Source organism: Megascapheus bottae, chromosome 26 (assembly GCF_031878675.1).
Source record: "Megascapheus bottae isolate mThoBot1 chromosome 26, mThoBot2.hap1, whole genome shotgun sequence".
In the NCBI taxonomy this organism is placed as follows: domain Eukaryota; kingdom Metazoa; phylum Chordata; class Mammalia; order Rodentia; family Geomyidae; genus Megascapheus; species Megascapheus bottae.
The window spans coordinates 18,990,798-19,007,249 of record NC_143534.1 but is presented as its reverse complement, the minus strand read 5'-3'; the positions used below and the strand labels follow the sequence as shown (position 1 = coordinate 19,007,249).

The 16,452-nt window shown below is 40.0% G+C and overlaps 1 protein-coding gene across 5 annotated transcripts in view; it reads right to left on the bottom strand.

The window, feature by feature from the left end:
• Nucleotides 1-16,247, bottom strand: part of Znf438 (zinc finger protein 438) — a 126,250-nt gene extending 110,003 nt beyond the window's left edge. The window contains exons 1-3 of one of the 5 annotated variants that reach the window (XM_090319080.1): nucleotides 16,048-16,162; nucleotides 4,060-4,095; nucleotides 1,364-1,406 (exon numbers count right to left, since the gene is read on the bottom strand). The gene's annotated coding sequence lies outside the window, so the exon portion shown is untranslated. The other 4 variants (XM_090319081.1, XM_090319082.1, XM_090319083.1 and 1 more) reach the window with 4 other exon arrangements.
• Between the last annotated feature and the right edge of the window lie 205 nt (nucleotides 16,248-16,452).

Genomic DNA, 16,452 nt, shown 5'->3' with positions numbered 1-16,452 from the left:
AGATATGAGGATGGAAGTTCAAAGCAAGCCCAGGCACTAAAGAGTCTCTTATCTGCAATCAACCACTAGAAAACAGTAAGTGGTATTGTGGCTCAAGGGTGGTAGCCTTGAGCTGAAGAGCTCAGGGACAGCTCCCAAGCCCAGAGTTCAAGCCCCACAACCAACCAAAAAAAATGTTCATTTGTTCAATGATAAAGTAATAAAATGGTGACAGGCTGTGTTATTCCTGTCTCAAGATAGACATGATCAAGTCCTTGTTCTTATTCAGTTTGAGAATTTGAGTGCATGCAAAATCTGTAGCTTCAAGTTTCTTAGTGGTAAACAGTCTTGACAAAGAAATCTTTAGTAAGTAAAGATATGTATTCCTCAACTCAGATTTTAGTATAAGCCATACCCTATCTTTTAAATGTCCAAAGCATCAAATTTGTTTTGTGACCCAGGACACCCTTGTTTTGAGTATTGCTTCAATTGCTAAGCCATTACCTCTTTATGTTACTTTAAAAAAAAATCTCTTTTATAATGTAGAGATGATTACCCTAAAGGTATTCATCAAGATTAAACTTCCTTCTTTTGAAAGCAAAAAATACTTCATTTTTTTACCTTTTACCAGAAAAGCTTGATGATTCAGAGCCTAAATCATAACCAGATCTTATTCCATGCTTAGTTAAAAAAAAGTTACAATAGCTCTATTAAACATAAAAACAAAAATACAGAATTACAAATCTGGTAATTTAACAATTCATCCTTCTCATACTTTATATATTCCTAACATAAAGCAGAGGAACCTAAGACTACCCAGGCATCTGAAGGCAAAACAATAAGGTTTTGCCATGCAAGCTTTAGTTCCCATTATTGGGCTTTTGTTCCTTAAAAATTCCGTGCAAATAGTAGTTTCTAAAGTATAATATTTGTTATAAAATATTGAACAGCCTTAATTAGGGATAACAAAAGAATATGCTGAAAAGGTAAGATGTCCTGTATTATAAAAACTTGATAAATTAAATAAGGGGCAGGGAGTAAAGCTAACACCAAAGAACCCTCATGGCTCTAAGTGCCCTCAGCATGCCACACTATAACTAGAGCATGCACATGTCACTGTTTAGCAAGCCAGGCGCCTTAAGGATTAAGAAAGCACAGGCTGAGCTGGGAGCAGGCCCAGAGGCCATCCTAAAATGGCTTGCTACAAAGAAAGGAATAGGGCTTTTCCACACTGAGGACTGGAACTGGAGATGTCTTAAGAGTTCCTTCAAGGGTGAGGAGACAACTACAAATAAGCAGACCACTGTACTCACAACCCCCACTTCTCTTACTTTCACCTGGTTTACTCAGATTTCGAGTAATCAAACACTGAACAAGAGCAGACCTGGAGGAAGTCTTGGCCAGGAAGTCAATAATGTACATCAGATCTGAAAGACACATGAGGATAAGATGGGAAAATGAATAATGGAGTGAGGAGCAGAGTTAAAAACAGGAAAGGGTGCAGCATGAGTCAAAGGTCTAGGTCAAGCCTTTATCCACTAAGAAGAATGCCTATTGTGGAGTAGGTGCCTCTGGCTTAAAGGAGCAGCAACAGATCTTTCACCCAGAAGAGCTAGACTTCTGAAATCTGAATACCAATATGCCATATATGAACCACAATCTCTTTTCTTTCTAGTTCTCTAGATGCTACCAACACTGCCAATCAATTATCCAAACAGCAACCAGTAGTAGCCTTCAAAAAAGTAAGACAGATCATGTCACTCCCCTGATTCAAATTTTCCAACAGCTTTCCCATCATACATGATTTCAGTAGCCCAAATTGAGCACCACTTTTTTCACACTCCTCAGAGCCACAGCTGTGTCTCTAGCAATCTCCATAGGCTTTGCACAAATAATGGCTGTTTCCCCACCCTGAAATGCCTCTCCTAGTCATCTGCATCACCAAGGACTCTCTCCTGCTCACATTATTAAAAACAGCATTATATCACTATCTCATACCTCATTATTCTTTTTGACACTTTATCATGTAAAATTATGTGTATATATGGAGAACTATGTACGACATATGTACAATTGTCACATACATAATACACACTCATACATAAACACACTATCATATATCTCCTCACTAAAATTAAGATTTATAAGGATAAAACTGTTTTGATCATTTTTATACTCCAAGTAGTCAAAACACAGTATCTGAGAGATCCATGCTCAAGAAGTATTTAATGAATGAACAATACTGATCTCAAATCTACTTAATGTATCAGTTTTTCCTTATTTCCCTCAAGATTTATGCCTTATCCATTTACTATTCTTCAAGCATTATTTCTTAAGATTTGGTCACTCAGCATTGCTCATTCTTTGGCCTTATCTTCTCAACTTTCTGGTGAGCTTATTCTGCTATATGCCAAAGGACCTACCTAAATATGTAGTCCATTCCCACACCCAGAGTTAAGGAATTCAGCAAATGCACAGCCTTCTATCTCAGAAGGGGCTTCTTGCTGCTACTATAGACTCTTTGTTAGAATCAGCTGCCTCTTACTTCCCACAGAATTAATTCCAAACTCCCACCCCGCTTCCAGCTTCCTACTCCCCCTTCACTCAGCAAATGACATCATCTCCACAGAAACAAAAGAGAGCTCATTAGGTCAGACTCTCTCAGTTTCCTTACACAGGGAGTCTCACTCCCTTCCTGGCAGTGAGGAGGAAGGGTGTCCCTCTTCCTGTCCAAAGTTAACCAGTGTTCTGGAACCCAACACATCAGCATCCTGAGTAATCTGATGTCATCATGTAGCCACTTACTACCTCCATGTCTTTGATTTCTCTTTTTCCCCTAAAGTATGAAGTGCTTAAATTTACTTTAAAAAACGAACAAGCCAAGCACCAGTGGCTCACATCTGTAATCCTAGCTACTCAGGAGGCTGAGATCTGATGATTGCAGTTCAAAGACAGCCTAAATAGAAAAATCTGTAAGACTCATCTCTAATCAGCCAAACACCAAACATGGAATTTTTTGAAGTGTCAGTGCACTAGACTTGAGCACAAAAGTTCAAGGACAGTGCCAGGCCCTGAGTTCAAGGCCTAGGACTGGCTTGCCTGCATGCATGTATGCATGCACGGCATGCATGCACACACACACAACACAAAAATACTACTAATACTAATGTACCCCCTACTCTCCATCTCTCCACTGCCATAATCCTACTGTTCCCTTTTCCCTTCACAGCCAAGGGACTTGAAAAGAGTGCTTATTTCTCTGCCTTCCTACCTCATCCCTCTGCAATCTGGATGTTCAATGCAAACACAAAACTGTTCTCCTCAAAATACAAACAACATCTCACAAAAAAATTCATTTACAAGTTCGACTGAATACAAACATCTTTACTCTTAAAACACTTGTCTCTTGGCTTCTAGAACATCATCTCTTTTTAGGTTCTAGCCCCACTTTGGCCTCTTCTTTTCAGCCTAATGTGCCATTGCCTATGAGAGCTGAGAAAGGCCTCTCTGCAGGCTGTAGGAGTTAAATGTCTGGCTCTTTCTTAGCCAGTTTAAGTCACTACCAAAATAGAAATGTATTGACGAAGCCTAGGCAGCAGAGAACATACTGTCTTACAGTTCTGGAAGCTGGAAGACATAAAGTCCCCAGAATGGGCCCTTTTCCTGACTTGACCACAGCCATCTTCTCTCAGTGTCCTTATATGACAGAGAAAGAACAAGAGAGGGTCCCTCTGATGTCCTTTTTTACATGGATCCTAATTCTGTCACAGGGATTCCACCACTGGTATCTCCCAAAGGTACTATTTTTCCCACCCTTGGTCTCTCCCAAAGGGGATTAAGAATTGTTTGCTGGTTAATTAGAGATAAGTCTCACAAACATTGCTGCACAGGCTGGCTTTGAACTTTAATCCTCAGATCTCAGCCTCTTGAGTACCTAGGATTACAGGCATGAGCCACCAATGCCTACCAAATATGAATTTGATGGGGACACAAGTCAGTTCACAGTATGCTGTGCATTAAGCCTGGCTAGAATGCAGACTTGACCATTGACCAGAATTGTAGCTATGGAGAAGCTCTTACCTACAAAGCAGGAAAAACCGCATTTATTCCACGAAGCTGTGACAAGAATTAGAACCAAATGTAAGTTATAAAAGCTCAGTGCCAGGTACAAAGGAAGCATTGGATCAATAGGAGTTATTATTCTTACTACTATTTCCTTATTATTGTTTTCTTCTGTTGCTATTATCAACATTGTTCTGTCATTATTAGTACAATCAAAGTATCCTAGATCTAGAGTCCTATCTAAAATAACTTAGCACAAAAAAACTTTTTTGTGGGCTGGGAGTTTGGCCTAGTGGTAGAGTGTTTGCCTAGCATGCACAAAGACCCAGGTTTGATTCCTCGGTACCACATATATAGAAAAAAGCCAGAAGTGGTGCTGAGGCTCAAGTGGTAGAGCTCTAGCCTTGAGAAAGTCTAAGAACAGTGCTTAGGCCCTGAGCTCAAGCCCAGGACTGGCAAAAAAAAAATACTTTTATGAAAATACAGCACCATTTATAAAAGGAAAATTTGAAGGCAATCTAAATGCCATTATATGGACTGTGCTAGCAACTTCAGGCTAACAACTCAAGTTTTCTCACAGTTCTGGAAGCTGGAAGACAGTGGTGTTATCAAGGTCAAGTTTTGGTGAGGCCCTACTCTCTGGCTTGCAACACTGTATCTTAACTTACAATAATGTCCTTACAACCTACAAAGCCAAGCCTGGTATCTCTCCCTCTCCTCCTAACAAGGAGGCACTGAGTGACAAGTCTGTCCTTTCCCACAGCTGGTCTAGATTCCAAACAAGCTTTTCTGACTTCACAGTATGCTTTGAACTGACACAATTCATATATTAAGTCCCTAATGCTTAGTTTAGTAGACTTTGGCCATGGGTCCTTTTGTAAAGAAGCTGGTCAGGCAAAGATGATAGGGTAAACCCCTCATGATGGGATTAGTGACCTTGTGAGAAGCAACACAAAGCTGGTCTGCTCTTTGCTACTTGATGACACTGGGAGAAGACTGTCAGAAACCCAAAAAAAGGGGACCTCAAACAACTAGCCAAGCCAGAACTCTGATCTTAAGCCTCCCATCCTCCAGAATTGTGAGACAGCATGTTTCCTTGCCCAGACCATCCAGATAGACAGATACACACACACACACACACACACACACACCCCTCTCCACCAGTCCCTACCTCCTTCCCTTTCTTTTCTCCCTTCTTCAAACCCTTGGAGTTTGAACTCAAGTGTCTGTAAGCACTTTACAATTTGAGCCACACTGACAAGCAATTTTGTTCTGGTTACTTTTTTGTTCTTTTGCTTGGGCAAGCTGGCCATATCCTCCTATTACACTTCCCACCACAGCTGGGATGATGGACACCCCCCACTGTACCTGATTGAAATGGAGTCTCATAAACTTTTTGCCTAGGGTGGCTGGAAGGTCAATCCTAGGATTACATGCCTGAGACACAGGCACTTAGCTAGGCTCTACCATATTTAAGCAGGCTCTGCCACCTCTCTCACTTCTCACAAAAATAGCAATATATTTTTGTTTTTGTTTTTTGGGTTGTTTTTTTTTTTTTGCCAATCCTGTGCTTGAGTTCAGGGCCTGAGCACTGTCCTTAAACTTTCTCAAATTTAGAGCTCTACCACTTGAGCCTCGGCATCATATCTGGCTTTTTTCTATGTATGTGGTACCAAGGAATCAAACCCAGGAAAGAACTCTGCCAAACTCCTGGCCCCAGCAATATATTTTTGCAAAAAAAAAAGGCAATATCTTTTTGCTTTAAATCTTAAGACTAACACAAGATACAGAATACAGTCACAGCTACTATTTACCACGTAAGAAATAAGCCTTTGTTACTGTACTAAACTGAGATTTAAAAATTGTACTTTTTACATAATTGAAAGGACTGATTCAGACAAAAAAAAGTAAATCCGGAATTTAAGTCTTGTCTAGACAAAGTTTCATTGTTGAGCCAAAAACAAAAACAAAAAAAAAGCAACCAACAAAGAACAATCTATCAGTACCTTCCTGAGAAAACAAAGAAATTTTCTCCAATCCTGCTCTGTCCCTATAACTATCCTTTCTGCCAATTCATACTACACACCATGAGGAAAGAGAAATTCCATTAGCTATATACTGTAGCCTATAATTACAAACTGGCTAATTATTCCCACATCTGATGTCCTATTGTTCCTTTCAAAAGCAGCAGTTTAACTCATATCATCAATTTGATTTTTTTCTAACAACTTCCCAGGAGATATAGGCTAAGTAGACAAACTGCCTTACAAGTTATCAAAAGTAACACTTTCACCAAATATTGTGCCACCACATAATAAAGATTACCCATCTTCTATCCTAAAACATTTGCTACTACATGCTAACCAACTACTTACTCATTGCCATGCATTTTAGCTTCTAATTATGTAATATCCCATTTCTGGTACTGATTTTGGCATTATGTAAGGTCTGGGCTAAGCTGCTGGGGTACAAATGTCAAAATACAATGGCTCAAATAAGAAAGAAGTGTAGTCTGTTCTAGAGAGATATGCAGGTGGCTGCAGGGAAAATAATAGTTGATTTTTCTCTATACACCATCTGGACATGTAGGCTGGTAAAGAATGGCTCTGATAATCCCATATCAGGCTTCTACCTGTGGGTTCAGGCAGGTGTTATCATTATAGTTTTCTCTTTTCTAGTCCCTGAAATGAGGAATAGGTTGGGTGCACAAGTAGAAGACAGCATCATATCTTTAAAAAGATAATCAACTTGTCTTCATTTCTAATCACATAGCCATAGCTAGTGATAGAAGTTAAGAAATGCAATCTGAGCCGGGCGTGGTAGCTCACACCTGTAACCATAGCTACTCAGGAAGCTGAGGTCTGAGAATCAAGATTCAAAGCCAACCCCAGGCACAAAAGAACCTGAGACTCTTATCTCCAATTAACCTCTAGAAAACAAAAAAAAACGGGGCTCCGCTCGAGGATAGGACAGTAGCCTTGAGCTGAAGAGCTCATGGACAGTGCCCAGGCCAAGTTCAAGCCCCATGACCCACAAAAAAAAAAGAAAGAAATACTGTCTATAAACAAGTAACAACATAACCAACTAAAGCACAGGAGTTCCAATCCTAGAAAGAAGGAAGAACAAGACATTGAAGAATTAACCATCTTGTTGTGACCTCACATAATCTTCTCTCAATAGTCATCAGAACATCTCTTTCAGAGCATGTTTTAGATTATATAGGACCTCTATTCAAACCCTCCATTGGCCTCCTATTTCTCTCAGTACAAGAACCTAAAAGCCTTCACCTACCTGCTCTTCTCATTAGCTCTCTAAGTTCATCTCCTAATACAGATGCTTCTCAATTTACAATCTGATTAAGTCACAACAAAACAACAGTGAGTTTAAAATGTTATACCTTAGAATCACAGTTTAGCAACATAGCATATGGTAGAGTTTATCAGTTGGTTATCATTGTCATCAGGTAGTTGACTGGGCTCTCCAGTTAACTGACATTCTTCAGTGTAACAAAAGAATACTGTGCTACATGAGCCTAGCATGGGAAAAGAACCAAACTCCAAATCATAATACTGTTTCTACTGACTATATATCATGCTCATACCATATAAAATTGACACATCATTAAAATAAACCATCAAAAGTCTGGCAATCATACATCAGGAACCTACTGAAAGAAAGTAGGTTTATGTATTTGCAACCTTGGGTGTTGAAAAATTTCTTAAAAGTTCTCAAAATTACAAACAAAATGGAGAAATTTCAATGAAATTAACTGTCAAACTAAGGCTTTGCATTTTCAACAGGACACCTTGAAGCTAGAAGAGTGGCAAAACTGGAACAATAGGTTTATAGCAGCTAAAGAAGACAAGGGATTAGCATCTAGTGCATGCTAATAAGTTGCAAAAACAATGGGGCAAGAAGTAGAACTGAAAGTCTGATGATACAGAAACAGACAATTCACAAAAATTGTATTGAGTTGCCCAATAAAATTTAAGATGCTCCATTAAATGTGAATGTGATATATGCACACTTTTCTAGAACACCACAGATATTACATGGCACATACTTGCGTTGAAAAATTATTTGTTGCCTAGCTAAAATTCAAATTTATCAGGGTCTACTTGATTTTTGTTTACTAAATTTGGCAAATGTAGATGAAATGTATAGCTAATATATAAATAAAAAGTGGCACATTTCATACAGCTTCACCGGTAGTCAAAAATGCAAATTAACTGGGAAATGCCAATTACTGTGTTACTTTGCCAAGTAACACAGGCTAGAAAATAAGGCTTTTATTTAAAAGCATACAACTGGGAAGAAGAGACAAGACAATGGCAGTTCAGGGACAGTCTGGGCAAAAAGTCAGTGACCCCATTTCAAAGAACAAGCCTACTATGATGTTAAATTCCTATAGTTCCAGCTCTTGACTGTGCTCCTTGCTACTCAGGAGGCTGAAATCTGAGGATCACAGTTCAAAGCCAGCCCAGGAACAAAAGTCTGTGAGACTCTTATCTCCAATTAACCAGCAGAAAACTGGAAATAATGCTGTGGCTCAACATGGTAGAATACTAGCCTTGAACTGGTGAGCTCAGAGACAGTGCCCAGGCCAAGAGTTCAAGTCTCAGGACCGACAATATATATATATATCATATATATATATCATTTAGTAGTAAGCTATAACCTCTAAAAGCTATTAGTCTTCACAAGTCAGAAGTTTGGTATGTAAAGAAAGGTTAAGCCAGGCACACTGGCTCATGCATGTAATCCTAGCTACTCAAGAGGCTGAGATCTGAGGAACAAGGTTCAACGCCAGCCTGGGAACAAAAGGACCTAAGACTCTTATCTCCAATTAATCTCTAGAAAATGGGAAGTGGGGCTTGGCTCAAAGGATAAGGTGGTAGCCCAGAGCTGAAGAGCTCAGGGACAATGCCCAGGCCCAGGGGTAAGTTAGTAGCCTTGAGCTGAAGAGTTCAAGAACCACTGAGTTCAAGCACCATGACCCATTCAGAAAGAAAAAAAGAAAGAAAGAAGGAAGGAAGGAAGGAAGGAAGGAAGGAAGGAAGGAAGGAAGGAAGGAAGGAAGGAGAATGATAGAAAGAAAGAAAGAGAGAGAGAGAGAGAGAGAGAGAGGGAGGGAGGGAGGGAGGGAGGGAGGGAGGGAGGGAGGGAGGGAGGAAGGAAGGAAGGAAGGAAGGAAGGAAGGAAGGAAGGAAGGAAGGAAGGAAGGAAGGAATGGAGGGAGGGAGAGAGAAAGAGAGATTACGAGTCAGGCTTTAGAATATCTAAACAATTTTCACATAAAACTGCCTTATTTAATTCACAGATACAACTGGATTATTGGATATTACTTATCTGGAAGGCAACATATGATGTAAATTAAGTTGTAAATTAAGGAAGAAAGCAAAGGCTTCCTATATAATAGAGTAAATACTAAGTATTCTAAGTTTATGATTATGTAAATAATTTCAAGTATAGCACTTAGAATATTTTAAAACACAATTTCAACATAAAATGTTACACAAAAACACATCTTGCCTTCTATAATATCTAAGGTAATAAATGTTCTAAGTTTATTTCATTGTCTAGGTAAGAAAAGTTGCCTAAACTATCACTACAAGATTAATATAAAAAATTTTTACTGTTCCAATAGTTACAGATAGCAGTTATTTCATTATGAACATAAATATTATAAATATTGAACAAGTGAAAAACATCCATTACCTATTCTTCAACCTCAAGAAAGGAAAAGATTATTCTTTAACTCCTATCCCAAACCAAGAAACAGGCTTTAAATCTGCAATCAATCTTTAAAGTCAACTCAGCATTTCCACTTAAATAGTCAGCCAAGAAAATCAGCCAATCAACAACTGCCCTGCTTCAGTAGCTCCCTCAAAGCCAGTCTCTTAAACTCTTATGTTTAAAGTCGATCAATCCTTAAATTGTCTTGCTTTTAAAAATCAGCCAGTGCTTTCTCAAAACCCTGTATAAGAATTATTTGGTATGTTCAGAGAAATGAGTTGCAAGTTTGCAATTTAACTTTCTTCAGCTATAATTGAGAGGCAATCTCTTCCTTCACTCAGCAATATTATTATTTAGGTATTGACATTTTTTTCTTTATAGAGGAAGGATAAATATTTGCTGTACTATTCAGTTGGATAACAAATTGGGAATCTTCACTATTTAAGCACAAATATAATTCTTCTTTACTCTTTTTCTGCCTTGGTCCCTTTCTCTGTTTTCTCTTCCTCCCATGCCCTGCTCCCTCATCCCTCCTTCCTGAAGAACCAAAATGTCATACCATCAATGATCAAATCTGGCCAAGGGATGTATTATATAAAACATTAAAATATCCAACTACTTAATCCTATGAATAGCCAACTATTTAATCCTATTGAATAGTCATCAGACAAAAGAACCACTCAAATATTTAAGTAGATACTCTTTTTGATTTACTGGCAACTATAAATTAGTTATAAATTAGTTTTATGAAGTCTAAAAACTTAATTAAAAATCTGATCTTTGCCAGGTGATGTAATCCTAGCTATTCAGGAAACTGAGATCTAAGGATCTGAGTTCAAAGCCATTCCAGATAGGAAAGTTCCTAAGACTTATTTCCAATTAACCACCAGAAAATAGGAAGTGGAGCTCTAGCATTGATCAGAAAAGCCCAGGCCCTAAGTTCAAGCCCTACAATTGACAAGAAAAACTAAATCTGATCTTTGATTTATTTGGGCAAGCCCTTAGGCATCCCATCTAGGAAATAAAGTATCTATCACTAGTTCCTATAACCTCACAAAATTATGTACCTTTAAAGAAGAATGATCTTTGTACAGAAGAATTATTTCAAAAGGAAAATAAAATGAAATATAAGGTAGTCATTTTGTCTACTGTTAAAGTCAAGTAGAAGTCAGCAGAGAAAAAAACTCAAACAGTTGTGAGCTTGACATAAAATAATGGCTTTTAAAAATTTAAATCAGTATAGAAAATTAGAGAAATAATAGTTTTATTCCAAATATGAGTACACATCACATACAAACCCTCATATGGAAATGACTTTTGGAAAATAAAACTGAGATAACTAAATCAGTATGTATGAAAAATAAAGGAAACTTGCCAAGTTATACAATGTCCAAATTAAATTTAGTAAAAAAGAAATTCATAGCTAAAAGCAAGTACAAAAGCAGTGAACACATGAAAAAAGTCAATGGTATTACAATTAGTTGCAAAATTCTCTTTTCCTTGTCATAAATACCAAATTTGTCTCAGTTGTCCAACAAATTGAAACACAATCTGAGGCATTTTCCAGTTAAAACTACTACCTTAAAGCAGTAAAGGGGGGGGGGAAGAAAGTGGAGGAGGGAAAGAAAGAGAAAGGAGAAAGAGAAAAAATCAAGTACATCTTATATGTTCCTACAGGCGCATATGCTAAAAGTTTGGTTCCCAGGCCTGCAGCCTTATTGGAAGGTGGTGGGTGGGATCTTTAGGAGGTGGGGCCTGGTAGAAGGGTTGGATCTTTGTGCTGGGTCCTTGAAGGTTATAATAAGATCCCAATCACAATGAGGGGTGGGGGTGGAGGGGAGGGAAATGGGGACCAAGACATATGAAAGGGATCAATGTATGTGAATTAATGCACCTCTATCTGGCAAATATCATGTAACCTTTCTATTAATTACAATAAAAAATATATGACAAAAAAAAAGATCCCAATCACTTCTTTTCACTCTCTTTTTCCCAGCCCCCATGGTTCCACATCTCCAGCACACATTAGCTACTAGAATGTACTGTGATACTATAGTTGTAAAGCAATGGACCTAAGCAATTATAGGCTAAAGCTGTTGAAACTATGAGCCAGAACAAATTTTTAATTCTTACAAGTGGTTTATCACAGTCCCCCCACCCTGCCCTGCCCAACCACAACACAAACAGAGAAAGAATGGAAGAAGAAAATAAAGGGGGAAAATAGGAGGAAAGGGAGGTAAATGAGTTAAATAAATGAAAACAAGGAATTACATAGTTTCTCAATGTCAGTAGTATGACAGTTTGAGCCACGTGTATCTCCCCCCCACCCTTGGAAACTTGTCTACACATAATAAGATGCTACCTAACAATCCACCCATGGATGTCACACACATGACAACTAAAAGGTATCTTCATTGCCAAATATCCCTAGAGTCAGTTGGTGGGACAAAATTATCCAAGTTTTGATCTACCAGGTCTAAATCCATATTACTATATTCTAATGTCTGTCTCATATGTATCTCTCTACAGATGGGCAATCTAGAATGAAACTTGAAACTGGCAGTCGTAAAATGTAAGGATATAATGAAAAAAGGCTGCCTGTGAGAAGGTAACAACTTAAAGATATCTATAGCTGCAGAGATTGTGATGGTTCCATCAATAAGCTGCTTTTACTTTATCCTAACAACTCTTATTTGGGTATGTTTTTGGGGTGACAACTTGGTTTGTCACAAAAGCTTAATCTCCACACAGGCTTACTAATTAGTAAATTATTAGTAGTATTAGTATTATTAGCCATCACTATTTATATTGGAAAAAAACAAGTCTTAATGTTTTAACTTACAGGCAACTAAATATGATATGGGTCAAAATAAGTTCTAATTATGTAAATTATATAATTATATGTATATATTGAATGTGTTCAAATATACTGTTAAATCCACAACAACTGCTATTTAGCTATCACTGTACACACACACATACAAACATCCAAGTTAAAGAGCTGATCAGTAAAGAAATTCAAGTTAGCTAATATGTGGAACTTTGGCATGACATACTGAAATGGGTGGCAATTTGCCCAAACACTTCCCACATAGTCCCTCTATTACCTTTATTATGCAAGCCGCAACAATTCCAGCCAACTCCCTGACTTCACTAGTGAGGCTTGTCAACACTGAGGTAATAGAACTGGGAAAACTCATCACTACAATGATAATCAAATATCAGAATTTATTTCATTTGGTAAAAATGATGTCAGTGCCAAATAAAACGAAATGCAAATGCAGCAAAATATGCCAGACTGGATAATTTTGCTTCTGAAAAGGACTCTTGGGGTGCCTCAAATTCATCCTGCAATTGCTTAGGATTGGAATTTGTTGTTGCTGTCTCTTTATCCTTTCCAGGCCCTATCTTTCAAGTCATGGGGCTGCAAGAGAAAGGGTTTGGAAAACAGGAGCTAATCAGCATGTATGTATGCATTTGGTGTTCTCTAAATTTATTCCCATAGGTTTTTCTTCACACTCTGCTCCTCTCAGGAAGAGAGGTATGTTTCTGTTCATTTCTCTATCATTACATAGCAGGCAATGGATAGGAACAACATGGCAGGCAACAGACATAGAAATAATGTTGCTAGCAACCTCATCCTCATGGAAATTACTCTGAGAGGACGGGAAGGGGAAGAATGTATGGCTGTTGTATGAGCCCAACCAAGAAATGAAAAACATGTTAGTGGAGGTCCACTGCCTATGCTCTTTCCTCTCACTCAGAGGAAGAGCAAAACCTGTCTTTCCAGAAATACAAATACAAATCTCTGACCTTATTGTTTCCAGGATTTATTTTCATATTCATGCATACTCAACATACCCAAGGAAATATTGTTAACAGAGATTACTTCTATAGGCTCCAAAGAAAACTGCATGAATGTGAGTCTCAGCTCCATCACTAACACATTGGCAAGGACGGGTACAAGAGTAGAAGTAAGGGAGTCTTCACCTTGCTGGGTGACTTAAAGCAACACACATAACAAGTCACAACTACTTCCCCTAACCCAAAATACAGCCATCTGTCCTTCTATGGCACAGGAACAGTCTCACACCTTTCCATGTTCATTTCGTTCCCCACAATGTAATTAGAAGAAATCAGATGCCAGCATTCCTTCAATGCAAACCTTCTAGTAGTTTTCCATTACTCCTGGAATAACATCCTTACTTGAACATAAACTATAAGGACTCACAGAGGCCTGTAGATTCCCCCACTATCATCTGACACTTTTTTCCTCTGCCTTATTGGATTGTGAACACTTTCACTTACTGTTCCTTGGCCCTTTCAGGTTTATTACCACCCCTAAGCCCTGTCCTGTGGTCTGAGAACATACTCATGCAGAGTGTGGGCTCTAAAACTACTATCCAAATTCAAATATTGTCTCTACCTCAGTTTGGCTTGAGCAAACCCCTAACCTTTCTGTGTCAGTTTCCTCATCTATAAAAACAATGAAATTACTAGTTACCTCATCAGGCTGTTATGAAAACTTAAGTGTTTATCTCAGTGCCTTGCATGTGTTAAGTGCTATATAAATGTTCATTGCTATTATTATCCTTCCCAGAGATGTTCTTATTCAAGCTTTTCCTCTTTCAAACAACTCACCAGCCTTCCTTCGAATGGATGCCCTGAGCAGACCCTATCTTAAAACAACTCTCCTTGCTTCTCCATTGTCTTCTTACCTTTGTTTCATATTTATTCCAATCTTAATTTTTTTTTTACGTTCTCATTCTTTGTTTCCCAACTCTAACATGAGCTCTACTGAGCTGGAGACTGTGGACTGTCTTCTCTGCTGTTCTATTTCTAGTTCTGACTCAAAGTTTCACTTTCAGAATGCACACATCTCATCCAGGGTAGTGACTGATACAAACAATACTGACCATGAATATTGTATTTATGGTCTCATTTGACCCTTAAAAAAAATAGGTTGTATAACGCTATAGAGGTAAGAAAGTGCCAAATTTAGCCGGGTGCAGTGACTCACTCCTGTAATCCCAGCTACTCAAGAGGCCGAGAACTGAGAATCTCGGGTCAAAACCAGCCTTGGCACTAAACACCATGAGACTCCTATCTTCAATGAACCATTAGAAAATTAGAAGTGGTGCTGTGGCTCAAGGGGTAGGGTGGTAACCTTGAGCTAAAAAGCTCAGGGACCACACCCAGGCCCAGAGTTCAAGCCCCATGATGGACAAAAAAAAAAAAAGAATTGCCAAATGAGTTGTCTTTGGACACTAACCTAGTTAACTAGTAGATAAAAATAGAAGGCTTGCATTTTTATTTGTGGGCTCCTATTAGCATCGAAGAATGTTGATACACACTAGAACTGAATTTACATAAATAAGACCCCATATCTACTAGGTAAAATACACCATGAGATGGGCACAATATCTTTCAAAATTCCTGACAAGTATTATACTGACATACTAAATCACTAATATTCTAATCTTAGGAAAAGTGAGCCCAACAGAATATTCAAGCTGTCAGGTAAAATCACTCAATACTTGTTTACAGCAACAAGTCTATAATTCAGGGTATTAAGTGTTGAGCGCAGCACGCTAGTCCCAGCATGCTTCAAAGCTTTCTCTACAAAACCCAGAATGGAACATTATATGGCCAAGATAACTGAGACCAGGAGAATGGTCGTTCCTAATCCTTGGTCCACCACGTTCCAGGACAAACAGCTGAGATATCAGGCCGAAATGTCCAGATCACATAAGACTGTAGTTGTTGAGAGGGAAGTGACAAAGATCATTACCCTACAAATGGCCAGGGGCCACCTCACTCCTCAAAGTAACTGGCTGCTATCTCACCATGTTATCACAATGTTCCTGGTGGAAATGGCAGCTAGGCAGGCCCTGGCCCGCACTGGGGCGGCAGGTGGCTGTCTCATCACTTGTGTACGGCAAGTGGGGGCAGTGACAGGATCTCAAAGACCTCGGATTCCAAATCTCTGAAGAAATCCCCAGGGGGTTAAAGGGGGAGGGGGTTCAATAAAACAATATTTTTAAAAAAAATAATAATAATAAAGGATCCGAACCCCCCTTTATCCAGTCATGGGTACTGGGACTGTTCCGTTGGGCCGTCCCCCTGCGGCCGCCAGCCCTGGCCGGCTCCCAGGCTGCGCCGGCCCCAGGGAGCCAGTGGCAGGCCCGGCCCCCCCGCAGGGCACGGCCTCGCCTCCGCACCCCGGGTCCCTCCCGCCAACGAGGGCGCGCTCCCCCTCTGGGCGGGCACCTGTGCCTCCGCCACGTTCGGCGGCTCCCCGGAGCTTTTCAGGGACCAGACGCCCCCACGGCCACCACCGCGGCGGCCACGGCCGGCAGACCCGCAAGCCCCGGGAGCTGCAGGAATCCTCGCAAACTTACAGTTTTTCTTACTGCGTGCGCGTCACGGCGAGGTGACGTCACGGGGCCCGGCGTGTGGGGAGGTCAGGCCGCGGGCTCCGCGCTCGGCCCCCCCCCCCCCCCGAGCTCCGCCCCCACCCCCGCTCCCTCTCCCTCCGTCTCCCCCCCCACCCCACGCACAGCGGGGAAACGCCCTATCCCGGCGCCCCGCCCCGCCCCGGCGGGAGCGCTGTGCGCAGGCGCAGCCGGCGCCGACCGCCGCGTGCCCCCTGGGGTTTCACGAGCCGGGATGCGG